General features: G+C 43.6%; 1 pseudogene; it reads right to left on the bottom strand.

Moving 5' to 3' along the window:
- Nucleotides 1-21,253, bottom strand: part of LOC127194170 (tumor protein D54-like) — a 51,387-nt pseudogene extending 30,134 nt beyond the window's left edge.
- Between the last annotated feature and the right edge of the window lie 5,680 nt (nucleotides 21,254-26,933).

The following is a 26,933-nucleotide window of genomic DNA, read 5'->3' as shown; positions in this document are numbered from 1 at the left end:
TTCCTTACCATATAGGGAAACACACAATCAAGAAAACATGCATATGGCGAGACGTCCTCAGGACCTTCCCCACTCACCAACCAAGTCCCGCGTGCATTTATTTGCTGGCTCAGTCTCATCTTAGTTTTTGAAATGAGAGCATTTTGTACTTGGGAGTTGAAGCTCAGGCTGTTGGGAGGAAAGGAAATTGAGGACGAGAGCTAGAGTAAAAAATTTTTTTGTTTTACTGTTTTCTTTTATTTTTTACTGCATTTTTTTATTTAATTAATTTATTCAGATTGCATCTCAACTGTTATTCCATCCCTTGTAATTTCTTAGAGACACCGAGTACCTTTGCTTTTATCCAGAAACAGGGTGGAAGTTACCATTTCCTAAATATTCAGCAGGAGAGTCACGTGGCATGCCTTGCAAACCGCAGCAACGTCCTCAGACAGACTTCGGGGGGGGGGGGGGTCAGTATCTTGTGTAAGGATCACCATCAAACTCCGTGGAACTTCCAGACTAGAGGTAAAGTGGGCCAGACCTCACAAGTTTCAGAGCCAATAGACGTTGCTGGTCTAACATGGCCATAACGGGCCCCTATCCTAGAGTTCCAGCTGCAGTCGGGATCGGCTCTTCTTTATGCCAGCTGTAACGGATCAATATGCTGATCATTGGCTTCCTCTACTTACCCTTTAAGCACGTTGGTAGTTTTTGTTTACTTTTGCTTAGTCATAGTTTAACTCTTAACTTTAACACAACCTCCCTACACACACACACACACACACACACACACACACACACACACACACACCCTTGAGTTTGGCCTTCTGAGCCAAGATTTCGCTGTGCAGTCCTGGCTGGTCTCAGTCTTGGAATCCCGCCTCAGCCTCTCTCTCATCTGCCACGTGGTTTCTCTTTATGCACCAGAACACTGCCCTTCTTGTGCTCACTACCCCTATGAATTCATGTTTCCCAAATAAAACCCCCAGGGAACTGTCTCAGATCCTGACCTGTGGGACAATGTGAATCTTCCTTGTCTACAAGGTCCCTCCCACCAGATCAAGGTGGAGACACAATTCAACATGGCCATGACCCATGATAAGGACTGGAATAGAAATATGGGTTAGATCGTCACCAAGCGAGCCACCACTTCCATTTAGAAAGGTGTGGGGATCATAACCGACCTAGTTTTTGTGAATAATATTGATCTATCTGGAACAGCCTTTTCTTACATGGAATCTGCTGGTCAATAGCTCTCTTGGATAAGTTTTTGGGGGTGCTAGTGCAATCTCTGTAAGTCTTGGAAGGAGGTCCTTTTGGAGCTTTTGATATAATAAAGCACATCTTGAATGGCCAATAGGAGGACAAAGAGTATGCTTTCCTTAGTGCGGCACAGGCTGGCTTCCGCATACTGTAGCCCCAGCACATTTTGCAATTTGAGGATGGCTTTCTCTGTACACCCATATTTCTTTGATCCAAGGCTACATGTGTGTGTGGGGGGTGGGGTGCTGGGGGTGGGAGTCGGGGTGGAGGTCATGGTGGGCTATGGGAATGAGCTGGATCTGATAACAGGCGAACTCTAAAAATGAGCAACTTAATGCCTCCCAAGGCAGGAGTCAAGCAGCTGTAGAGGAGATGGCAGATGCGTTCCTTGTGGCTTCTTAGTTAGGGAACTAGGGTACAGTTCTTGGTACTCCCCTGATTTCCCTCTTCCTCTGTGGTAGCGGGCTTGATAATGCACTCTGTGCTGGTCCCCTAGTTGTTGATGGTGTTCCCTGGGTGTGCAGCTCTCGACTCAAGGCCTGCTGTAGGAGAACCCAAACCAAAATTTCCTTTTTTACTTCTGGTAAGACAACATATATATTAGCATCTAATACGTCCCTAGAAATATTGATCTAAGGTACCCAGAAGCTAAGGGAAATGACCTGTGCCGCAGAGAAATTGAATTTCCCAAGATTTGTTGATAGTGAAAAAAAAAATATAGTGTGAGCATTCTTTATCTCTTCGTGGGTTGTATATGAAAATATTTAAATCTTGGCTGTGTAACCATTCCATTTTTATTTTACCTCTTTGTTACTCTCTTCCTGAAATATGGTTTATATTGCATTCTTTTATATTGTTACATCTCACAAGAAAGACACAGGAGAACATTTTTTTTTTCTCAGTATGATTGTAAGTCCTGACTGTGTTTACAGCCTTAGGTGTCAGTTTGAGGATTCTACAAGCTACTGCATATACGCACTGTGACACTCACAGACACCACCACTTTGTCCATCATTATAGGAAAAAGTTTCCCACCATGTGACTTAGAATTATAAAGGTTTTCCGAGATGATTTTCCAAAATTTTAAACAAATGGATCTACATTTGTCAATCACATGCTGGTTTTCAAATACTGAGGTGACTTTTTGTTTTGTTTTTCAGTATAGAATCTTACCCTGTAGCTCTGGCTGTCTTCAAACCCACTGTGTAGCCCAAGCTGGCCCTGAACCGCCTGCCTCTGCCTTTAATTACTGCAATTAAAGGTGCCACTGCACCTGACTCTGAGGTGATTTTATATTGAGTTCTTAAGATAGTTAGAGAATTAGATTGATGAGAAAATAAAGCATATTTTTAAGGAATTTGTAATGCCTCACAAATATAATCCTAACAGTGTTGGCAGCATAAGATATGTCCAACTAGTTGCAACATGATTTTCAAGGCTGGTCCATTGAGATACTTACCCAGGAAACCCCAACCCAACTGTCTTGAATACTAAGGGAATTTTATTCTCATACACATCAAAGCGAGAAGTTCTGAGATTGCTCACTGCAGGATTGGCTAGTGGGTTCACTCGCAGTAGCACCCTGCATCTCTCTGTCGCCTTCAGTGTGTTGGTTTTGTTGGTTTCTTCCTGAGGCTTCCTCAGAAGATGGAAGAAAGGAAGAGATTATTTTTTTTTTTCTCTTGTGTGCTTCTGTAAACCAAGCGATCCTGAGAAAGTCTCTGTCGACCTTCCCTTAAGTTCACTGGGCAGAATGGTGTCACATGCTTCTTCCTAAACACACCGCAGGCTTGACATGTCATTGCCTTTTGATGGCTTAATCTACTCCAATTTTACAATGAACTGCATAGAGAAAGGGTAGTCCAGAGCCAAACTCAGAGTTCTCAGCAAGGACAGATAGTAGGGCTAACTTTTGGCTGGTCAACCCTCAGGTCTGCTACCACCCTCCGTCCTATTTGTTTTGGGATGGCCTACGCAAAGTTCTCAGAGAACTTTCCTCTCTAATAGCCATTTCAGTAAAGAAATGCTATTAAAGGACCAGCAACAAGGTTCGACCATGCTGTCACACGAAGATGGCAACTGAGCATCAGAAGGTCATCTTTCAGACTCCAAACATGGAGTTCGCTGTAAAGAAAGGAAGAGATTTGGTGGTTCCCCTGATTTAGACAATCTTATGTAGTAAATGAATTCTTTTAGTTTGAAATAACCTGTAAAATAGAGATTTCTCTAAGATATAGATCAAAGTATGCTATGATTTCGTGCATGTGTGTGTGTGTGTGTGTGTGTGTGTGTGTGTGTGTGTGTGTGTGTGTGTGTGTCTGATGTTCATGTGTATACAGGAATACATTGGCTTGGAGCTTGCAAAGTACACTAGGTTGGCCTGCCAGTGTCTGCCTGCTTCTATCTACCTATCTTTGGGATTAGATGTATGCACCACCAAGCACAACGGACTCTGGGGAATAGAATTCAGGTTCTTATGCCCACAAAGCAAGCACTTTACCACCTGGGACCTCCCTCCAGACTAGATGAACTTAATCATGTTTGGGGTATATTCACAGCATTCTGGAGTCTGAAATAGCAAGATTTTGAATTCGTGACCAGCCAGTCTACATGAAAAGTCTGACAATCAGACCCAGTCTCAAAAGGACAGGGCATGGTGACTCGTGCCTTTAACCTCAGCATTCTGGAAGCAAAGGCTTGGAGACCTTTCTGAGGTCTAGGCAGGCCTGGTCTGCATAAAGAGACCTTATCTCAAAACAAAAAACAAAAAACAAACAAACAAAAAACAGAACAAAATGGCCTAAACAAAATAATTCAAAGTGATATAACCAGCAATAAAAAAATTTTAACCAAACTGATCCAAGGAATTATAAACTATTAAGTGGCCTGTGTATGGGAAATTTTAGTGAATTAATTTTTAATTAACAAGTTGTATTTATGAGGTGCTGCAGATGTTTGGATAGACATATACATACCTATTTTGTGTATTTGTGTGAAGAACATTTAAAACCTGTTCTGTTAATAAATTTTAAGTTTGCAGTACTTATCATTATTAATAGCACTTATCATGTTATAAGAAAACATTTTTTAAAAAGTATTTTATGTGGATGGTGTTTTGCCTGCCTCTGTCTGTCCAACACCCATGTGCAGTGCCTATGGGGGCCAGGAGAGGGCATTGGATCCTCTGGAGCTGGAATTGTAGAGAGTTGTTAGTTGCCATTGTAGATGCTGGGAACTGAGCCCAGATCACCTCAAAGAGCAGCCAGTGCTCTTAACTGCTGCGCCCAAGAAGACATTTTTTTTTTCTCCAAAAGAACAACAATGTGCCATTTATACAAGGAAAATCTTCACACTAGTCTTGGCCAAGGAGTGGCAGAGGTGCTTAGGGAAAACAGCTGGGACGAATATTGCTAAGGACTATGTTTTCAATGTAATAAAGCTGATTTATTAACAACTCTAAGAAGCTTAATCTCTCCAAATGGTGTGTTAGCATGTTTAGGAGAGGGCATTGTATAATGTTTTATTGCCTTTTCTCTCAACTTCTATGCTGGTAAGGCATGTGTTGACTTGTATGTTGCTTTGTTGTTGTTGCTGTTGTTGTTTTGATTTATATTTTGAAACATAGTCTTACTATGTAGCTCAATCTGGTCTAGAATTTGCTACAAGGCCAGGGTGGCCTTGAACTTGTAACCCTTCCACTTCCACCCAACTGCTAGGATGACAGGCGTGCGCCACAGCGCCCAGCTGGCCTGTTGACTTGTATGTTAACACAGCTGGAAATCAAAGCTCTTCGTCTCTCCGCAGGGCAGCTTTCTGTGTTATGACAAGGTTTTTACTGGGTCTGATTGAATTTGAAGTCTTGGTCACCTACGCGAGCTCTATTTTGCTTAAACACGCACGTGTCCTAGACCTCCACATGGCCTACCCGAAAACCGATCGTATCCTAATTAGTCAGGTGCTGTGACCTACCCTCTCATCTCTTTGGAGCCTGAATTATTCATCTCCAGCCTCAGTGCAGGGCTCCAGATGCCCATGCTGAAAAGAGTTCTGTTGACCTTGAGAATTTGTGTGTGTTGTAATATGGATGTCATTAAAATATCACATTTACCTGCTGAGAACAACATTATACTATTTATGAAACCATATAATTTCAGTGACTAAACTCAGCAAGATTTTATTGCTCCCTCCACCTGTAATCACAGAAGTGCTGACTCATCACGGGGGGGGGGGGGGCGGGAGGGGGAGGTTTGCTCACCAGTGCGCGGCTTCACTGCACACGAGCAAGTGAGTCTTGTTTTTCATCTTTTCTATGCAGCTTTTTTTTTTTAAAAGCAGTTAAATAGCCTCTTTCTAAAAGGTTATAATTAATTAAAGGTTCAAATTAACACCAGGAAACTTTCATGTTACAAAATTCTCAGTGCCTCCACGGTTAGAAAGGGCTGTATTTTTAATACCATCATGATAAATTAAAATTCATGAATGCCTCTAAAATTTTTATAGGTATTTTAACAGTCAATTTCACTTTCTCTAAAGATATACTAAAAGAAGACTTCTTTGATGTGCTAAAGTGATTTCTTCCCTATTTCCTGACCCACAGCTCTGGCTTCTATTAGATGCATTCATAGCTCTCGCTCTCTCTCTCTCTCTCTCTCTCTCTCTCTCTCTCTCTCTCTCTCTCTCCTTTCTCCCCTCCTTAATTGTTTTTTTTTTTTTTTTTTAATCAGATTGCTTAAGTGATTTTTGTAATTCCTTTGAAAGTGTTTAGCCGGGCTCAGATGACCACTTGTTTTGCATTCTATGTTGGTTTTCTTTCTTGGTACAAAGTCTTTCACAGAACTCAAGCAAGCATCCGCTTTGAAATCCCTCTTCTGCCTCCTCCACCTCTTGAGTGCTGGAGTTGCTGGGATTTGCCAGGGCAGCTTGATCTACATTTTGATTGCTCCCTCCAAAGGGAGGGGGAGAATAAAGACACAGAAATGGATAAATAGGTCGGTCATCCAGTCCCATTGTCACTTCCTCTGCAGTTGATACCACGCAGTTCAGATCAGGTGAAGGTCTGAGAGCAGCCGAAGTAGATCCGGGTTCTCCCTTCCTGTATTATTATAAATAGGGAAATGGCTGGGAGCCCTCCTGGCTGCAAAGAGTGTAGGTGACAAATGTGACAATCGGGTGGAGTGGATGTCGTTCTTATCTGTGTCATATTACATCATTCATGCCCCACCCCCATCTCCGCAAGCTGTTAGCCTCCATTGTGCCCTGAAGCAATTATTTCCACAGGTTAATGACAAATTATATGAAGAACCATTTCCTTTTTATTCCTGGTGAATCTGCCTTTTAATTTCATTTGGATAGCACTTTGTCTTACATAATGAAATGTGTAGGCTTGAATTAACTGTCCAAAGATTGATAAAAACTGATATGTTAGCTGTGCTTTGAACTACACTTCAACCTTATAAATGGAATTTGCTGTTTTCTTTTTAAAAGGCTGGTCATAAAGAATATTTGATTATTTTGGTAAAGACAGGCTTCCACTAAGAGACAGTATGTTACTGAATGACATTTATGACCTAATGTTTTTTAGATAGAATGGGGGCGGGGGGAGGAAAGCCAACAGGACTTCAACAAGGGAGAAAATTTAGAAAATGTGGAATTCTGATTAAAAAAAAAAAAAAACATAGCCACTCATTTTCACCTGGTTGAGAGAGACCACGTCCTTACCTGCTAGGGAACCCGCAAGCCAGTTCACTTAAGGGGCCCGGCTGAGACATCTGCCAAGTGGATTTATTAATCATTTCAGGAAAATGAAGAGTGGCTTTCAAGACAACATCCTCTCCTTGGCTTTACAGAATCTTTTTAGGTTTTACTGTTAATAAGATTAAATAGGAGATGAGCAGTAAAGATATTGAAGCTGAGTTTATTATGAGAAAAAGCACACACGAAGTACGGGCTCCCCACCACTTAACTCGGGACTTTGTGTACATATCTTTCCATTCAGATTTTTTTATTACTGTTTGCTTAGGGGGGTTAGGTCTCCACCTCAAGAATGTGGCAGGAGTACATTAGTCGGCCTTCCAGGGCTCTTTCTGTTCGTGGGGCCCCCCGTGGATGGCGCCCAACTTTGTAGTTCCTTGCTAGTTGGGGCTGGAGGCTGCTGCTGGCCGAAACCCAATCTCTTTGCAATAAAGGAACCATTTGACTGCGTTGTATTTACTGGGGCCTTTGCTGGACCAATCAGGGGCTGCCCTTGGCAGAAGGGGATGAGGAGAAGTTTATAATAGGATCACTTTTGTTTGCAATTTGTTTCTAATAGATGCCAATAAGCCAGTTAACTAGGCTCCAGTTAATGGACGTTTTATTGTTTCTCCTGGCCACCCCCACCCCGGCCATACTCATGACCTTTCCTTAGAAGCCTTGTGATGCTCCCTGGTAGCCCGAGGGCTCTCTCTGCTCTGGAGAACTTGTTCGCCAGCCCTGTGTGGCCCAGCAGCCCCCAGTACTTTGATCATCCTGTCAGTGGGAAATTTACAGAACATTCGAGCTTTGGTTCCATGTGTATTTCTCCAAATATAATATCTCCCTCAAGAAATCAATGATAAGCTGTTAAACTAAAGAGCATGGTAACATCCACAGCGCAGTAAATTAATGGTCTTTTGTGGATAGATGGTTACAGATTTCATCATAAAAAATGGATAAAAGATTACATATCACGCAGAGCGAAACTTTTAATAACTCAACATGACTTTTCTTAATGGGTTTTATTCATTTTAATCATTATAGTGTCAATGATGATTATAGCCTTATTAGATTGTAGTGATTGAGGGGCCTGTTTATGAGATATTGAAAATCTCAGGCAGCTCAGAATAGCCTGGCGGCCTGTGTGGGTTTGATGTGTGACTTTATCTGAAGGAGTGGGGCTTGTCAGGAGAGCTTCAATTAATACTTTTACTAAATTGCTCCTGTCTTTGGTGACCTAGGTCACAGATGACTTAAAGATTCCACAACAGCAGCTTTTCAAAACAGTTGGGCTACGGCCGAGTAAATCAAAGGAGGTTGTGAGCGAGTGCTAGTGTTTAAATAAGAGCCAGCCAGGCAGGGCCCCGGGCATCTGGGAAGTTCTTCCTCTTCACTCTCGGCCTCCGTGGACCTGCTCCAGGAAGGAGTTATTTTTAACAACATTTTAATAACTGGATTAAAAGTTGGACACGAGGATCTGGAAGGAGGGTTCTGGTCCCCTCACCCCTGTCTGGACACATACAGAGCCAGGACTCTGAAAGTAATTAATAAGGCACCGTTCCAGAGAAATGCCCCAAGCAGAGTCATCTGGAAAAAATTATTAAAATAAAGGTGTCTGTGATGTTCCCAAGATGAAAAATGCGCTAACAATAAATAACCTACCAAAGTCTTCAGCAGGAACACCACCCAGCTGATACCCTCTTGATTTAATATTGATTCTTCAGAATGTCTATTTCCATTATACGCAATTCTGTCACCTAAAATCATTCCAGATGTTTCTCTGTGAGGGAGCTCATCTGTCACAGGACCTGAGAAGCAGAGCCCTGACTGAACCGGGCAGTGCATTATTTTTGCTCGTGACTTGGATAGTACAAATTTCCACTTCTTCATCAACAGAAATAGAGACAACAAGAACACTTTTGCCCGTTTTCTATCTAAGATGATGATGATTTGATTTGATTTGATTTATTAATACAAGTTCTCACTCTGTAGCCCAGGTTGACCTTGAACTGGATTCTTCTGCCTCAGCCTCTAGGGTACTGGGATTACAAGCGCCACACCCAGCTGGTCTAGGGAGAAGGCTAATCTGTTAAGGGACTTGCTGCCCAAGTCTGCATAAAAGCACATAGGAGCACTCAGCTGTAATCTAGGTGGCTCCTGTACCTGGAGAAGGGAGGCAGAGACAGGAAAAGCACGAGCCACTCTTGAGCTAGCAAGCCTGGCATCTGCAGCAGTGAACCACAGAGAGACCCTGTCTCAAACAATTCTGGACTGACATACAGGGTCGTCCCTGACCTTCATGTGTGTGTCATGGTATGCAAGCCCCCTTCCCCTGGCACACACAGTATGAATATATATATGGTTCTGACTCAGTAATGGAGCACTTACCTGTTTACGGCCCTAGGTTTGAGCCTCTGCCCTGCAAAAATAAAAATTTACACAAGCAGACAAATGACTCCACATTTATTTAAAGGAACCCTATGTTTTCAAATCAGTCTTCACATTTCCACTAAAATTAAAGGGGCAGATGACATGGCTTTTAAAAACAAATGATTATTAGCCGGGCATGGTGGCGCATGCCATTAAGCTCAGCACTCGGTAAGCAGAGGCCGGCAGATTGCTGTGAGTTCGAGGTCAGCCTGGTCTGCAAAGGGAGTCCAGGACAGCCAAGAAATCCTGTCTTGAAAAACAAAACAAAACAGAAACAAATAAAACAAATTCTTACATTATCGCCCCCCCCCCCGTGTGTGTGTGTGTGTGTGTGTGTGTGTGTGTGTGTGTGTGTGTGTGTGTGTGTGTGTGTGTGCAAGAGAACAAGCTTCCTCCCTTCATCAGGAAGGCTCATGTGTCTGAACTCAGGCTATCAGGTTCGATACAAGCACCTACTGAGCCACGTTGCTAGCCCAGCACAGCTTTTTATAGGGTTCACCAGTAAATAGCAAGTGATTTTATAATCTAGGAGAGTCATGTTTGAGGCGAGTATAAATGGTTTCACCCCAATCGTTAGAAAAAGAGCAATGTAAGGCCAAAGGTCTAGGAGTGGCTTTTCTTTTCTGGAAGAAGGAGACTTGGATATTAGGGTTACAAAGGGCTGTGCTGGCCTGTAGAAATGGTTTAGGATTTAACTAATTTGTAAGTTCATTAATTTTTGAGACAGAGCCTTACTAGGTAGCCCTGGCTGGCCTGGAACTTGCTTTGTAGACCAGGCAAACCTCCAATTCACAGACCTGTGCCTGCCTTTGCCTCTCAAGTGCTGGGATTTAAAGGAGCATGTCACCACTCCCACCTGATTTGGAATTTAAATTCAAGGATGTTGGAGTCCTTTGTATCCATTAATCAGGCATGCAGAGCTCTGCAGGTCAGCTATAGTTTATGGCAAACTTAGTGAAGACAGAGAGAGATGGCTAGCAGTGGTAAAAGTCTAGGACTTACAGTAGAAAAGAAAAGTATAAAGATTTGGAGAAAGAGTTGAAGAAAACCCACAAAATTAGAAGCGTAAAAACATATTACATCTCAATTGTTATCCCATCCCTTGTAATATGAATAAATTAATAAAGTATATTTTTAAAAAAGAAGTGCAAAAACAGGCACTGATAGGTGGTAAGTGAGTACTGAGTGTTGGATATGCCTATGCACAAAAAACAAACAAACAAACAAACAAAAAGCAGCAAGGAGGAAAGGCTATGGTTCTCAAGACCAGGACTGAAAGTAAAATAAGCTGGGTAGCTTTTCTCCACGCCCGTCATGCAGCCTCTGGCTTCCAGCCTTACTCCATGTCCACTCGCCTGTCTTAGTTACTGCTTTATTACTGTCAAGAGACACCATGACCAAGGCAGCTCTTACAAAAGAAAGCATTCAACTAGGAACTAGGGCCTTATTTACAGGTTTAGAAGGTTAGTCCATTATCATCAATGCAGGAAACAAACAGGCATGGTGCTGGAGAGTAGCACAGAGAGAGAGAGAGACAGAGAGAGACAGAGACAGAGACAGAGAGAGACAGAGACACAGAGACAGAGAGAGAGAGAGACAGAGAGAGACAGAGACAGAGACAAAGACAAAGACAGACAGACAGACAGAAAGACTGGGCCTGGTGGGTTTTATTTTGAAACCTCAAAGTCTACTCAAAGTGAAAACCTCCTCTGGCAAGGCCACACCCACTTACTGGGGACCAAATATTCACACGTATAAGCCCAGGGAGGCCATTCTCATTCACACCATCACACTCCCCAAGGATGGATTCTCTGCAGCATTTTCATTGCCTGGAGTGTATGTAGTGACTGGGGACTCATAAGTGGCCTCAATGCCATTCTTTCTGTCCACTGATTCTACTTTTGATCTGTAAATTCTCCCTGGGAAATCCCACCCAAGCCCAACTTTTCCTATATAGCCGGGACTCTAGTTCACAGTGTGGTCATCGTCAGCCTTTTCTTGGGGTCTACACATACCTTTCTACTGCCTTGCTGGTCGGTTTTGCTTAGGTGTGTCCTAAATCTACCTCTTTCTCATAAAAATCTCTTCTTGAGCTGCATACATTTTCTCACTTGGAGATCATCTGTTCCGTTTCCTCTCTCCCACAGCCGACCAACCACTAACCTTATTGACTATAACTCCTTACTGCAGTGGGTTTGAAATATGTCCACACAATCCTTCTCCTTCCCTACTGGAAGATGGGTTTCACGACTGTTTGATTTATATAGCTTGGTGACGATGATACTGTGTGACTTGCAAACCTGCATGCCATAATTCAGTTTTCTTGCTTGTGTTTAAAATCTCTGACCAATGAGATCTTGTTGTTAGGCAGCTCAAAGTAGGCCCTGGGGAGGAGCTGCAGACCCAGACCCTGAGTCTACATCTCAAAGCTGCTCTGCTTCCTCTTCTATTTCAGCTCCAGCAACCAGCAGACTACAACTAGACTATAACCTGTCAACCAGCAAGCTACAACTAGACTATTCCCTGCCAACCAGCAAGCTACAACTAGACTATTCCCTGCCAACCAGCAGACTACAATTAGACTACACCCTGTCAACCAGCAGACTACAACGAGACTATAACCTGCCAACCAGCAGACTACAACTAGACTATACCCTGTCAACCAGCAGACTACAACGAGACTATACCCTGCCAACCAGCAGGCTACAGCTAGACTATACCCTGCCAACCAGCAGACTACAGCTAGACTATACCCTGCCAACCAGCAGACTACAATGAGACTATAACCTGCCAACCAGCAGACTACAACTAGACTATAACCTGCCAACCAGCAGACTACACTGCCAACCAGCAGACTACAACTACACTATAACCTGCCTACAGGCCCATACATCCACATCCTCCTCAAATTTCTGACCCAAAGGAATGGTACAATCAGTATTGTTGGAGCCCCTAAATTCCAAAGCATACGGTAACATCACGATGGGTGCCTCATCTCCCTCCCTTCCTACAGCACCACCTTAACCTACCCAGCATGTTTGGAGGAATGAAAGTCAACCTCGTGACAGCGAGTTTTGTGGCCAAGGCTAGCACTTTAAAGTCTAGGTAGGTCAACACTCTGTGGCAACAGACAAATAAAACTCTGGGGATTCCAGGAACATGCCTCAGTCAGAGACAAAACAATGATAAGAAAACAGCAGACACCTTTGCAGTTGGTTTGGATGAATCCTTTGTCCAATTTTATTGTTTGTCTTTTTAGTCCAGTAGCTCGGGTCTTTTTTTTTTTTTCCTCCCAAAAGAGTAATCAAACATTATCTTCCACGTGTCTTTTCCCTGATGGCTGGTGATGCTCAGTGTCACCTGGAGGTGTTTAGGGTTTAACTTCTGCTAATCCTTAGGCAACACTAAAAGGATCCAGGGAACTGCTGATTTACACATGCGGGGAGACAATGCCTTCCAATTCTTACAGCCTTTTACAAGTCCCATTTTTCAATTTTATCTACGGCAGAGTTAAAAATCTGGCCCCTTTATAAATTGCCTGTTAATATTTAATTTCTTATATCATTGTATTATGAGCAGATAACCACAATTGCTGCATGGAACAATAACAGAAGATGCATTAACTATCGACAGAGGAGGACACAAGTAGATGGCAAAGGCAATATATATGAAAAATAGTCTGTCAAGCAACGCCAGCCCCAACGAGTGTGAATTTACAGTTTCGTACAGTAGTCACGAAGGCTCTCGTTGCTGATCACCCTCTGATTGCTCCATTTTCACCGCAGACAAAACGCCCTAAATGAACACCAAGATGGTAAGTGACGAATCTGTCATCTCTTTTTTATTTTTGTCCTGTGCTAGGAGAATTGGCAGGAGGAGAGCCGTGAATGGCGATTCCTGCTGGCTCTGTGTCATCAGACCCCTTTAACACACTGAAGGCAGTGTGAATTATTTAAGACACAGAATGGAAAGCCGGAATCTGCCATCTTACTGAAGCTTAATGCCAAATGCTTCCCCCAATGCTCCCGCACAGTCATCTTAGACCACGGTTTTGTTGTTCAGAAAAGAACCAATCAGTGTGAGAACGTTTGCCAGTGAAACAGAACGGCCAAGTCAGGAATCAAGAAGCCAATAACAGGAGTAAAGATTGCAGGTACAGGGAACACAGAGAAATGATTTAGTTCTTCTGGGAATCTTGCATTGGTCCCGCTAGGTAATTTTAGCTGCCTCACCTCACCATGGATAACATTCCAGAGACATCTCAAAGCCGCCATACATGCGACATTCTGCCTGAAACGTCTCATAATGGAACACACCCAGCCCAGTGCCTTTTCATCTTGTTTTTTTTTTTTTAATCTCAATGGCATTGTAATTGTCCTCTGTACTGAGCTCAAAGCCCTACTTCTTCCTCTGTCCACTCGCTGGACACAGTCGTTGCCAAGGGAGGCAGATTTATCAGTAGGCAGATAGAGCAGGAGTTTTCGGACGCCTTTATGTACAGGACTTTCCAGGTGATATTTTTTTGGGGTTGGGGCAGGTAATGTATTCACAAGGCTGTAGGTTTTAACAAATTTGAAAAAAAAAAAAACAAGATGTTGACGCTGAGGGAAGGCAGGGCAGAAACCTGGAGTCAGGAGCTGATGCATAGGCCATAGAGGGATGCTGCTTACAGGCTTGCTCATGATGGCTTGTTTGGCCTGCTTTCTTATAGCACAGGACCACAGGCCCAGGATGGCCCCATTCACACTACACTAGGCCCTCCTCTATCAATCACTAAATAAGAAAATGCCCTACAGGCTTGCAAACAGCCTGATCTTACAGAAGCATTTTCTCAGCTGAAGTTCCCTTCTCTCAGATGACTCCAGCTTGTTTCAAGTTGGCATAAAATTAGCTAGCACAGTGGTCTTTAACTGCCTCAACTTTCCACTTGCTACAAATGTCATTTTTCTTTGAACTTCCTTTATTTTTGTGTGGTCTAGCAGAGGAAGGAACTAAAATGATTCCAATGGCAAATTTTCCTCCTTGAGTGTACTCTTCTTCTTCTTCTTCTTCTTCTCCTCCTCCTCCTCCTCCTCCTCCTCCTCCTTCTGCTGCTGCTGCTGCTCCTCCTCCTCTTTCTATTTCTTCTTTGCTTTTTGAGACAGTGTTTCTCTGTGTAGCCTTTGACTGTCCTGGACTTGCTTTGTAGACCAGGCTGATGTTGAATTCACAGCAATCCACCGGACTCTGTCTCTCAAGTGCTGGGATTATAGGTGTGCACCACTGAGCCCGACAATAGTATTCTTAATAATAACAATAAATACAGTTTCAGTGGCACCTGCTAGGTGCTGGGTATGTTATGTATACTATCTTTAATTCATCCAGTCACTATAAGAAATGGGTCTTACTATCACTGTATGGATGAAGAAACCAAGACTCAGAGTGTTGAAGAAGGTTGTCCAAGCATACAAGGTTACCAGATGACAGAGACTAAGTCCAACTTCGTTTCTCCTGCTCTCATTCTGATTGTAGCATGTAACCATTCTCTCTCTCTCTCTCTCTCTCTCTCTCTCTCTCTCTCTCTCTCTCTCTCTCTCTCTCTCTCACACACACACACACACACACACACACACACTGTGTGTATGTGGTGTTGCTTCTCTCAATTTTTCCAGAAAGAAATCTCCAAGCTTTTAGCTCTTCAAAAGTACCTGCTCTTCTTCTAGATGTACCCTCCCTTTTGCATGTGAATGCATCATAATTCATCCAAACAGAACCCCTGATAGCTTCCAAGTGAGGTGTGCCATTTCCTTGGTGCAAAATTGTAACCTCTCCATTGCAACCCTTTCTGTCTTCTGGAAGCCTTGAGTACAAATTTTGCATGCTTTCTTCACAGTACCCTCCTTCTCTGTACTTCCCATAGCACACAGCCTTGCTGTTAGACTACCCAGTGCATTCATTGCCTTTGGTAGGAGCCGGATGGGCAGTCCTCTTTACCTGATTCTGGCTGGCCCATTGTGTACTCTGCTTATTATACCATCATGGAATTGTCATTATTTCTGCATCACCAATGCATTCCATTCCATTGATTTTTCAAAGTGTGACTCATGTAATGAAGGTACTTGCTGGAGCAAACTTGGCGCATTACATACTTTTCCATTGCTGTGATGACATACAAAATCAACTTAAAGAGCTCACTTGCTTTATGGCTCCAGAGGAGTAGAGTCCATAATGGTGAGGCTAGCACGGCATGGCTTGGTGGCAGGAGTGGGAAGCTGGCTGACCATATCTTTCTTTACACACAGAAAGGAGAGAGAAGGGGCAGGCAATGGAGAAAGGTGGAATAAATTTATAAATTCTCAAAGCCCCTCCTCCTTGGTGATGTGCTTTCTAAAGCAAAGCCGAACCTCTTAAAGGCTCCATAATCTCACCAAATAGCACCACCAACTGCAGACTAAGTGTTCAGAAACAGGAGCCTGTGGAGAACATTTCTCATTCAAACCGACAAAAAAATTTAGATGGAAAGATGGAGACAGATGACTCCACAAAGCTGTCCTCTGACTTTGACATGGCCACTTTCTCCCCCATCTCTCTCTCTCTCTCTCTCTCTCTCTCTCTCTCTCTCTCTCTCTCTCTCTCTCTCTCTCTCTCTCTCACACACACACACACACACACACACACACACACACACACAATTTTTTACAAGATGGAATGATGAAATAGGAAGCTTTTATGGATAATGTGTTACAAACTAAAAACAAGCAGAAGTGTAACATGCCCAGGTCTTTGAACCTGTAACAGCAGGAGCTTGAATCCAGGTTCAGCACCTGATTGGTTAGAGATTTGCTGATGCAAACACCACTGTGCCAGATGTGTAATTGGACAACCACTGCCAATTAAATGAGGCAGGCGATTAAAAGGGTCCTGGAGGTAATTGATTCTCCAAATTAGTAACTCAATTGGTCAAAATTACAATACCTGTTGAAGTTACTTTAAATTACACTCTGATAGTAATTAGGGGCTTCACTCCAAGCTCTATGAAATATTTCCCTTTGCCGATGAAGTACTAAGGGACTGGTAATTTAGGCAAATAAATGATCATTGCTGGATCAAAGTCATTAAATTAATATAAAATGTAACGGTAATAAATTTTCTGGTAAAAGAAAATGGTTTAATATCTCTTCAGGGAGGTAGCCAAAATACACTCTGCAAATATTTGGACACATTTTCCGAAGGTCCGGTGGCCCATTCCACTTTACAGATTGATTTAATAGCTTCAGAGAGCTATCTTTTTTTCTTTTTCTGTGGCAGTAAGTAACAGTATCTATCCTATGCCTTTGTCATACCTAATTGACACTTTATTGTTCCCTAAAGGCGACTGGACAAAGACTTTTAAAAAGCTGAGTTGGAAATGACTGATAAGGGTTTTAAAAAAGGAACTGAGAGGTTGCAGAGCCGGGGAAGCCGGATGCTGCTCTCTACCTGTTACACTGAAGGTGACTAACAGTAGTTCTCTCAACCACACATTGCTGAGAGAGTAGCCGTGCTTTCTCAAGACCTAAGTTTTAAGGACCACATGTCGTCACCACTGTGACACAGGCAGCGTGGTCCGAGTCCCTTAGACACTGCTGACCAAATCTTCATATACAACATTGACGTTCCTCAGGAAAAGAATTCTTCCAGCATATCGGGGTGCACAGAGGAAAATGAGCCTGAAATAGTAGTTGTGGCTTCATGAACTTGGAAAACTCCATTTGTCATGAGGCGGTGAGAGAAAGGGGGTGATGGAGTTCCTAGCGTCCTAATGAGGCTCCTGGTGGCTTTATAGAACAGAAGACCGTGGTGCAGCCGGGAGCATAGGACACGGCCATCTGAAAAGCACTCACTTGCTTTCACTGAGAGGAAAAACTGAAAGCACCTCTCACCTGCCAGAACAAGATCTGCACTGCCATGCTTTTCTCCAGTGCGTAATTATGCTGCATTAAATAAAAATCACAGTCGGGTTGTTTCCAGAATCCTGGGGCATGTGAACATTGCTTCCAAGCATAACCGTCCGTGGCAGCACGAGCAATGTGAGAGAGAAACCTGGTGTAAGGAATACGCTTTGACCAAGCGGCCTTGAGTGAAAAACTCTCAGCCAGGGGGACCTCACATGTCTGGGTTTGGGTCTTAGGGGCTGGAGATTCTAAGCCTTCCTCGTTGGCAGCCAGTGAGACACAGCAAATCATGTCTTAAAGGGTGAACAGCTGTTTAAAAAAATGTTTTCAAAATAAAATTTCGGAATGTCCGTTTGGTTTCTGGGTTAAATTGCCTCTAAACTACTCTGTTCTAAAGCAGCATTTTGAAGCTGTGGGAAGCCCTGTCTGGGGCCTGTCTAGACCTCAGAATTGGCCTGGTTTGTTTTAAGGTTCCAGCAAGAGCAAGGCTTGCCGGGTTTGCTGAGTGTCGGGGGTGTGGGGTGTGTGTGTGTGTGAGGGGGGAGACACATGTGTGAGACGTGATGTAGAGTCCGCAGGTACTGCTCGGTTTTGTTTTCTTTATAACATGTGGAAAAATAATTTCAAAGTGATATCATGGTGTATTTCTGGAATTACACCATTCCTGGGCTTTGGAGCTTCTCAAGTGAAGACAGACAAAGCGATGGCTCCAAACCAGTGGTGCACTGGCATTTATCCAGTGGCAGGGGCAATCTGGTTCCCGTCACACCCTGAAGTGACCCATTGTCAGTCTTTGGAGATGCCCCTTCCACTCAGCTCCATCTCTAATTTGGAATAAAAGTAATCCCTCTACAGTCTCTTGGGCTCTCTGAGTCTATGACTACACACACACACACACACACACACACACACACACACACACACACACACACACACTTACACACACACACACACATATATATATATTTTAAAAGTGCTGACAAGTTTTCTACAGTTTATTGTATGTTCTCTGTTCTTACTGGAAAACAAACCAACAATTCAGCACTAATTACACAGAGGACAAAGTTGCAGCTTAGAGAGGACAGCTGGACAGTCCAGAGTTAGTAAATAAGGGTTTATGGAGACTCAGAAGCTCATGCAATTGGGGCACAGAGCCAGCTGGAGTTAGCATCTGTCCTTGCCGAACATCCACTTCTCAAATATAGGCATGCTTTGGTTATTCTTTTTTTTTTCCTTTAATAAAATTTCAGAGAGAACTAGGAACATTGATCAAATCAATTAGCACACAGCCTAGCAGTTCTGCTTTGTATGCATGTGCCAGAGTGGAACATTCATTAATGAGTACAGGTAAGCCCCGTCAGGGCTGGCTTGTGTCATAGTCTGGCCTGTGTGACTTCTGCATAGCTTTAATTACTGCTTCATGAACACCTGTAGGACAAGCCAGCACTGTTTGTCCAGTGAGCCTACACTTCAACCTGAAGGGACCGAGGGCATCTCTTATGTCTCTGGCCTGGTCCTTTCAAGTTGGGCCGAACAGGTGGGTTGGAAACCGGGGGCAAAGAGCACTGGGCATCATACTGGACTGTGTCATTCTAGTCAATGTGTTCCCTCAATAGCAAAAGCTGTTTGCACACCAGCTATGTGCAAGGAGACTCGTGGCCCAACACAATGCACTTCTTTTCCAGTTCAGTATGTGTGGTCTAGCTGGGTAAGAATTAAATTTCAAACAAAGAGAAATGTCTCCTTTTAAAAATTACAATTGTATGACCTGCTGGAACACATGAAGGGGCTGAACCTGCAGACTCAAAGATTAAGAATCTCCTTGACACACAGCAACAATGGGATATCCGACAGCAGTCCCAGCGAGAATCTGGTAACGATAGTGTAGGTCTCCAACCAGACGCATGACTTGTAGCAATGAACATGTGAAAGTAAACATATGTGGACAAAAGGCTATACTGCATGATTCACTACAGCTTCTGTGGCAAGATTTTTTTGTTTGTCTGTTTGTTTTATTTTACTGGGGGTTGGAGAGGGATTTTGGTGCATGACGTGTAAATCATAGACATTCAATAAAAGTAAAAACAACAACAGCAACAAAAACCCACCAGTTCAAAGTTCTCACTTTATAACATTTTTAGAAGTTCACAAATACCCAAAAAAATTACAATTGTTAACATGCATCAACAATACAATTTAGCAAGGCTCAGGGTCTTTTCACACAGCGTGCACACATTGTGTCCTGATACTGGCCGCTCATTTTAATCCTAATCCATCTCTAGCCCCCATCCCAATGCTTGATGATTCCTTTTCTGCTTTTAGGTCTTTTGGGTTTTGGGGTTTTTGTTGTTGTTGGTTTTTTTTTTTTTGTTTGTTTGTTTTGTTTTGTTTTGTTTTTTGGTTTTGTCTCCATATCATCACAAGTCTTTACTTAAGAAAGAAGACAAAGTTCACTTAGGCCCACTTTTTCCTCTAAAGATCAAATGGACCCATTGTCCCAATAAACTCTCTCTGTGCACCAGTTTGGTGATAGGAAATTTTCTCTCTTCTTGTAACTCTGAAGCTCTGTCTCAGTGATACGCCTGACTATAAAACAAAGGTTGGAGGAATGCATGATGGAAGGGAGACTCGCATAATAGCAAGGCATCTTATATATGGGCCTGTTCATCCATTCTGTTTTGTTTTAATTGGATATTTTTGCAGTGCCGTCATGGGACCCAGGGTTCCACAATGCGTGCACGTGCTCATCCTCCTGAGCTATGTTATAGACCCCCCCCCCCCAGTCCACAAGCAACCATTTTAAAGGCCCTGGTTCTGAGGTGTTTGTTGCAATTACAATTTTGTACAATGTATATCTCTCCATCTCTCATGCACTTACACACTCCCCCTCCCTCGAGTTTCTAAGTTTTAAACACTCAGAGAACACCCTCCATCCATTGGTTAGGCAGTTTCTACCCAGTCTTTCTTCTACTTCCTAGCAACAATAATCTGTCCTTCTGTCTCTGTGAACAAGCTTACCCTGGGGGTGTTTTATGCACTCGGCTTGCAAAGGGAGTGAAGGAAAACAGCACATCTCTGTGGTCTCTAGGTTGCTTTAGTTATTTAATATTTATCTGCCCAGGCCTCTTGCTGCCTTTCCCCCCAAAACACAGCCACCTGCAGACCAGGACCAGCCAGCCTCGGAGCAGCCCTAGCTCAGGGAAGAATGGAGTCCATTTAGGCTTCCAGGAAAGGTGGGAGTATGGCCAAATCAAACGGTTTGACTTGGAATTTGGCCATACTTAAAGGCTAATTATAGGGGATTATGAACAAAGTGAGCGGTATGCTCTTGCCGGCCACTGAGTTATCAGTACAGTAGATTCCGGCGTGTGGGTTTTCTAGCCTCTGGAGAAGGATGCCCCTGTGTTCCAAGTAGCACACTCAATTGCGTAAGTGCTGGGGAAAAGGATGCGGAGCGAAGGGTCGCTGCTGAAATCTGTAGGACTAGAGATGGGAGGTCCTTTGAGTTTAAGTCTCAGGGGGGCAGTGCTGGCTGGGGGGTGGGGGTATCGTTAGGAGTCATGCTGCTGGCTGGGGGCAGGGGTTAGGAGTCATGCTGCGGCTCCATAAACTCTTCTAGCCAACCCCCATCCTACTCTGGACAGTTAAATTCTTACAGGTGAATTGAAATCATTTCTATACAGGTGCAGGAAACGAAAGGACAGCAGGTGGGCCCGTCTGGGAAGAGAGAAGGAAAATGAGGAAAACAATAACGACAACAGGCAAAAAAAAATTTTTCTTTTTCCTGTTTCTTATAGGCATCATTTTTCACTGGCCAAAATTTTCCCAAATATTCCCTGTCCCACCTCATGGACACGGCCTTCACAGGCTCCCCAGTGCCGGTACTGGGCCAGAGGGAAGGCATTCTCCGCCTCTTCGGCTAAGCCATGCATTGCATCGCATGTGAGAGCACATGGGTTTGCTTTTTTTTTTTTTTTTTTTAAATCAAAGCCTGTGATTTCTCTCCCTTGCAAAGTCTTTATCTGTATTCATAGAAGGTTGCAGAGCACATAAAAATTAAAAATCTTCTAACCCACAACTTAAAAACAATAGCTCACCTTTCTCCCATCTGCCCAGATGACACAATACATAAAAATTCTACTCCCTGTCATCTGGCTTTTCAAACACGGCAACAGGGAACATTCGTTGACCTTTGCTTATTGCAGGAGGCATAAGCACCGCTTTCTAGAGAAGAGGAGAAAGGCTCAGGCAAGTGGGAATAGCCTGTTCGTCTGCTCGTGAATCCGAGGGCAGTGCTTCCATCTCTCCAAAAGACAGGAAGAGATGGGTCGGCTTGGGATGTGAAGGCATCTTGAGGAAAAAGAGGTGCCAAGGAGGCTCACTTCATCTAAGGGGTTTCCTAGCTAAGCTCGTGGGAGGTGGAAGCTAGGGCATCAGAAGATCAAGGTCCCCAGCTACACAGCGAGTGAGGTCAAGGCCGGCCTGGGATACGTAAGTCCCCGTCGGAAGTAAAACTACAATAGGACAAAATGGTGACCCAAAAGTTTAAAATACTGGCTGGCAAGAGGCTCAGTGGGTACAGCACTTGTGGCAGACCCTGACAACCTGAGTGTGATTGCAGGAGCCCACCTGTAAAAAGTGAGAACAAAGTCCCACAAGTTGTTTTCTGACATCTGCATGCATCCCACTGCATGTGCGCATACCCACATACACGTATACATACATGTAAATAAATAAAATGTAAACATTGTAAAAAATCATCATAAAACTTAAAATGAGCTTTTTGTGACTTTTTCCTAAGACTTAAAAACCACCATCAAATATTACATTTTGCTGTCATTAGTTGTACTTTGCACTTGCTTTCATTTTAATTTTAAATCTATGGGACCCACTAATCTCAGAGCTGAAATGCTTTTATTTTTACTTATGCTAAAGATTTATTTTTAATTATGTGTAGATGCATGTGGAGTTATACAGGTGGTTTGAGCTGCCGCGAGGATGTTGGGAATCAAACTCAGGTCTTCTGCCAGGTCAGTGAGCACTCTTCACCACTGAGCCCTTGTGAGGCTACAGGTAACCCTGTAGGCACTACATGCCAGAGGACCAGGTAACTTCCTGGGACGCTGGGAATTGTGGGGTCGGCAAGCTTTTTTATTTTTATTTTTCGTGGAGGCCTTCTTTAGTATGTCATAGTTAACATTTTTGTGCTTGGTTTCTGGATTCTGGTTATGGGGCACCCTATCTGGGAACAGGGAAAAGGAGACAGCCCACGGCCCACTGGTTAATTCTGGTTAATTGGGACATCCAGCCAGAATCACTAGGTTTTTAAAATTTTGGTTTGTTTTGGTTTTTTCTTTAGCTCTCTCTGAGAATACTCTAGTGACACCGGGGACAATATGTTCAGAGGCTCGGCACTTGGGTGTCCCTCAGCAGGGTTCAAACGCTTACGCTGTACCCCAGATTATGGTTGTGCCCTGTGTCTTCACTCTTGAAGAAAAAAAAAGGTACTTTTTTTTTTTTTTTGATATTGCAGTAACACATAGTTGAGAGACTTTAAACTTCTTTAAGAGGAAATTTTGGAGTTTCACAGAAAATTAAAAAAAAAAACTGGATTTTTTAAGGAACAGTTTTTAAAAATATTTACATTTATAAGACAATGGAACAGTTTAAATTTATAAGATTATTGTTAGATTGTCCTTATTAATATGTGATCTTGATAAATAGATAAATAAAAGGCTAAAAATTAGGGCCATAGCTATGAACACTGAACAGTAAACACAGAGGAATTACCAGCTAGTTGAGGCACCAATATGTAGGAGCATGAGAGCCAAAGGCCCCCTCGCTGCTGACGTCAACGACGCCACCGATGCTGTAGTTTCAGCTGGAAGCAGTCACAGACCAGAATATGTTGTCTCCTATCCCCTACAGGCCGAAAAGCTAAGTCAAAAACAAACTCCCCGGCATAGGCGACAAAATGGCTACTTATAAGGCCCACTGGCATGCTAGAAAAGTGGGCCTAGATTTATCAACTGGTAGATTCACTAACTGAAATAATTCTTCCGTGGGTACCATTAAGATGATGGTTATTAGATCCCAGTATAAACAAGTACCCATCACAGAATCAAGGATTTGACCCAGGATACAACTCAACAGGGCGAAGGTATGGCCCAAAGTTACCCTGTAAACTCTACCTACCCATGAACCATATAACCTCCTGGAATGCTGGGAGCTGTAGTTCTTAACAGGTAACATAGCCACATGGGAAAATACGGTGGCCCAATGGCTTTATCCCTAAAAGCCCCTACAATATATGTCACCCTAGCCCCTCACTGGGAATTCCAGGGAGTAGCCCTGACTGAAGTCGATCCTGGTCAGCATTTAGTTAAAGCTTGCTTCAAATTTGAATCAAAATGATGAAACTGGTTTTTCTCTTGTAAGACTCAGAAGTAATACCATCTCTCCGGCCCTTTAATTATTTATTCCTTCCTTCCTTGAGTCATTCATTTATTTGTTGTTTGTTTGTTTATTTGATGTATATGGGTATTTTTGCCTTCACGTATACCATGTACCACATTTATGCCTGGTGCCAGAAGCTTTAGAAGAAGGTGTCAGATCCCCTGGGAATGAAGCTACAGACATGTGGTGCTGGGACTCAAACCTGGGTGCTGGGGCAGAGTAGCCAGTGCTTTTAACTGCCGAGCCATTTTTCCAGCCTCTGCAATGATTTTTATAACTGTAAGTGGAAACAATTGCCTAGGTTTTATTTTTTAGTCTTCTGTAGTAAGTTTATTGGCTCTCCTCCACCCCCTCCCCCCACCTCCCCACCCCCCGCCTCCAAGGTTTCTCTGTATAATAGCCCTGCCTGTCCTGGACTCACTTTATAGATCAGGCTGGCCTCAAACTCACAGAGATCTGATTGCCTCTGCCCCCCGAGTGCTGGGATTAAAGGTGTGCGCCACCACCACCCCACCCTTATTCTTTGTATTTTACAAAATTCAGACCTGGAAAAAGAGGGCCTGACAATTTTGCTCCCTACACACATCCAAACATGCAAAACAGCAGGATGTTTTTTCATGTATGCTCTCCACTATTTCTTCAACTTACAGTATACAGACATGGGAATCACCCATCGCTGCGGGGGAGCACTGCAGGGGAGTACTGCCGGGGAGCACTAGGGCTGCTCTTAAGACTTTCCATAATCACCCGCTTTGCTCTGAGACAAGCTCCTGTGTGGAGGGAGGTCCTCAGGGGAGAGGGGCTGTGCACCTCCAACCCCCCAGGGGATGCGAAGCCAGGAAATGGCACATCGGGTGAGAATAAGTTCTGCCTCCTCCCAAGTCTATTTGAAAGCACTTTCCATTTTAAATATAGCAATAAAATACCAGCCTCAAAATGTCTGATAAAGATAAAAGCAATAGATCCAAATCCAATCTAAATCTGACACTGCCAGGAACAAGTATTCACATTGGTAAGTCCAAGCTCATTTATGGGGCCATAAATGGGTGGGCCAGCTATAATTTGGGTATTAAACTTGTAAAATATATTGATGGTATGGAAGAGCTAAATAAATAATTTACTACAAGAAAATTGGAAATCTTTACGCGGTACTTAATTGGCCAGTTGGTGTCCTCGATTCTCGATGGTCCTCGTTTTTCGTTGGTGTCTCTCACAGGCTTTGCTTTTTCTTTTTCTCACTTGAGTTTAATTTCTCTTTGCAAGTGAATGATCACCAGTTAGTGCATTTCTGAAAACATACGGTTTCCGTTTAAAATTCTGCCACTCCATTACACACTTTTGGCAATTTCGGTTACCTTTTAGGAGGATAAATGTAACCCACACTTGTCGGTTCCTGGATTAGACAATTTTCTACCCATCCCTAAAAAGCCCTCTAAGCACCGCATCTCTGATCTTGCTCTGGGTGCAGAATGAAGTGTGGTCCATGAGGGGCTGTTCTTCTGCTCCGTTTTGTCTGCTATTTTGGGAATCTGCTGAGTGAGAAGGAAAACAAATGATCTTAGATGCCCTGTCGTCATCTGCAACACATCTGTGCCAGCCTAGGATAGGGAAGCGAAAGGAGACGGGACACAGAGAGCTCAAATTCAGGCGATGAGATCTGTGTGCATGTCGCCAGGCAGTCAGGACGACAAGGAGATTGCTTGGGTGGGCTTTCAATTTATTTACCCAAAGAGTTACAGCGTTTCAGATGCATACAACGACTACCCTCACATTTCAGAACATTGCGTGCCTTTCATCTTCCACAACGTAAATAGGACAGGCATTACAATGACTAGTCTTGGTAACAGTCTTAATGAGAAAAAACGGAGGTTTGGGGAAGCTGGGATTTGCACACAAAGTGTTATAATTAGGCTGCAGCTGGGAGCCTGGGTCCGTGGAATCCCAGATTGACTTTAGCAGAAGAGGGTCAGCCTGGTGTTTTCTCTGCAGGAGATAGCAAAGCCACCTCAATCACGCTGACACTATGGAAACACCTCGGCGCCTCAGCATGAAGAACGGGAGCGAGGAGAGGTGGATGCTGGGTTTGACTGTACTTCTCCGCTCTAGGCCCTTCTAGAAGCACATTTGGGCTCCACACTGGCTTTCCTCGTAGCGAATGGAGATCAAAGCATCTGAGAAGTGAGGCATGGTGGCACGTGACCACGATCTAGCACTGGAAAGGTAGATGTAGGAGGCTCATGAGTTCAAGGCTGATCTCAGCTGCATGAGTGTGGGAGAAGTCTGGCACAAGAGGCCCTGTTTCAAAGAAGCGAACCAAACCCACAAACACGCAAAGAGAAGCAACTGACGTAGAATATTCCTCAGTTCACCTCTGCTGGATCAGAGAACCTGATTCTCCCCATTGTGATTTTCATAAAACTTTTTTTTTTTTTTTTTAAAGAAACGTCCAGCAAGCTTTTTGGTTCTCCAGAACTTGAACACCTACAATCTAAATAAATAACTGCCCGGGACCAAGGGATTGCTTTAATTAGGCTGGTCTAATCAAACCCAATCTTGTGCCACATGGGCCATCAAAAGGAGAAAATGCCCCTGCACAAATCAAGATTTCTACAAGAGGGATGTCAAAGAGATGGACAGAGAGAGTGCGGGCAAGGAACAGACCCCTCTGCAGTTACCTGCACGGCTCTGCTAGCAACGAATTCCAGAAAAGTCATATGTCATGGAACAGAGACACAACCACACACTTTCAGTTTAATTAGAGGAACTAGCTACATTCTGGGTGTTTCCGGAGCTAGTGAGCATTGCCTTGCTGGGCTTTTCAGCGCTATCCCTGCTTGCCTGTGCGGCTTCTACCTGGCCTCTTCTAGATCACTGCTGCGTGTCACTCTCAGGAAACCCAGAACCTTGGGAGATGGACTTGCTCTCCCAGAGGCCCAGCTTCACTCAGTATGAGACTCCATTTGTCAAGTTAGAGGACACAGAAGTGAGCCATCTAGGCGATGGAATACCAAAAGGAAAGGAGGACCAGCACTCATCAGTGTCCTGGAAGTGAGGGTTGGCAGTCCATAATACTCACAAGTGTGCTAACGGTTCATCTATCTGTAAAATGTTTCTTAGCACCCTAACTTACTTTCCCGCCCCCACCCCCACTGCCTC

The sequence above is a fragment of the Acomys russatus genome, chromosome 10 (genome assembly GCF_903995435.1).
Source record: "Acomys russatus chromosome 10, mAcoRus1.1, whole genome shotgun sequence".
Classification (NCBI taxonomy): Eukaryota; Metazoa; Chordata; class Mammalia; order Rodentia; family Muridae; genus Acomys; species Acomys russatus.
Note: the sequence above shows the minus strand (reverse complement) of the source record. Positions and strands in the feature narration are given on the sequence as shown.